This window comes from Austrofundulus limnaeus, unplaced genomic scaffold (assembly GCF_001266775.1).
Source record: "Austrofundulus limnaeus strain Quisiro unplaced genomic scaffold, Austrofundulus_limnaeus-1.0 Scaffold1532, whole genome shotgun sequence".
In the NCBI taxonomy this organism is placed as follows: Eukaryota; Metazoa; Chordata; class Actinopteri; order Cyprinodontiformes; family Rivulidae; genus Austrofundulus; species Austrofundulus limnaeus.
In genome coordinates, this window is record NW_013953934.1 from 4,920 (window position 1) to 6,241 (window position 1,322).

Genomic DNA, 1,322 nt, shown 5'->3' on the forward strand with positions numbered 1-1,322 from the left:
AGGAGTCCAGGAAGGATCAGGAGGTGTTGGTTTCATCCGAAGTTCATCAGAACCGGACCGGATCAGCTCACAGAGGAGTCCAGGAAGGATCAGGAGGTGTTGGTTTCATCCGAAGTTCATCAGAACCGGACCGGATCAGCTCACAGAGGAGTCCAGGAAGGATCAGGAGGTGTTGGTTTCATCCGAACCTGATCAGAACCGGACCGGATCAGCTCACAGAGGAGTCCAGGAAGGATCAGGAGGTGTTGGTTTCATCCGAACCTGATCAGAACCGGACCGGATCAGATCACAGAGGAGTCCGGGAAGGATCTGGACCACAGAGGCCCGTCTCGAGCTGCACAGGTGAGACGTTTCTCTGAAGGTTCTGCTTGTTGTGATGACGTCAGGTCTCAGGTGGATCAGGTGGGCCCTGGTGCTCCTGAGACCCGGTTCGTGTCTCAGAGGTCCAATAATGAAAGCAGAGAAACACCTGAACATAAAGCTGCTTTATTCTAAAGTAACAAAGTTTTCTGTTTTCATTTATCTTTTTACTTTGATTTTATTTTTCCTCCCAGTTCTCCAGTTTAACCAGTTCAGAGGTCAGGATGGTGTGAAGTCTAAAGAACCTCAGAGCAAGGCTCAAACTGTCAGATGATTTCAGATTACAGTAATCCAGCCCTCAGATTAGATTCAAACAGTTCTTCTTTTTATTTCTCCTGTTTTTCTGTTTTCAGTGATGGTTCTGGTCGGACCCGTTCACCGTCTGTTTTAAATAATCCAACAAAGTGTTTCTATTCCCAACAGCACAGCTGATGGTACAGATTATCATGGGGGGGCGGGGTTATATGGTTTTATATTTAATACATTAATATAATAAATCACCTGATTAACACCTGCTTATGAATATAAATAAAGTAAAACCTGAACGATTCACTATAAAACAGTTTAAAATTGGGTTTAAAAACTGTTCATTCAGCTGGAAAAACTGAACAAAACAACATCAAGACAAGTAAATAAACGATTTATGTTGTTTATCAGGAGGAACATGTTTGTGGTGAAAATATTTTGTTTCAACTGGCCTCACCTGGGATTAATTCATTTAACTAGAATATTCTGAAAATTAAATCCCTCCATCTGAAAAAATAAATGCCTCCAGTTGAAAAATAAAATCCCTCCAGTTGAAAAATAAATGCCTCCAGTTGAAAAATAAATGCCTCCAGTTGAAAAAATAAATGCCTCCAGTTGAAAAATAAAATCCCTCCAGTTGAAAAATAAATGCCTCCAGTTGAAAAATAAATGCCTCCAGTTGAAAAATAAATGCCTCCAGTTGAAAAATAAATGCC

At 41.0% G+C, this 1,322-nt stretch overlaps 1 protein-coding gene across 1 annotated transcript in view; it reads left to right on the plus strand.

The window, feature by feature from the left end:
• Positions 1–120: 120 nt before the first annotated feature.
• Positions 121–1,322, plus strand: part of ext1c (exostoses (multiple) 1c) — a gene marked incomplete in the record, with an annotated part of 58,860 nt that continues 57,658 nt past the window's right edge. Inside the window, 1 exon segment of the mRNA XM_014032760.1 lies at positions 121–342.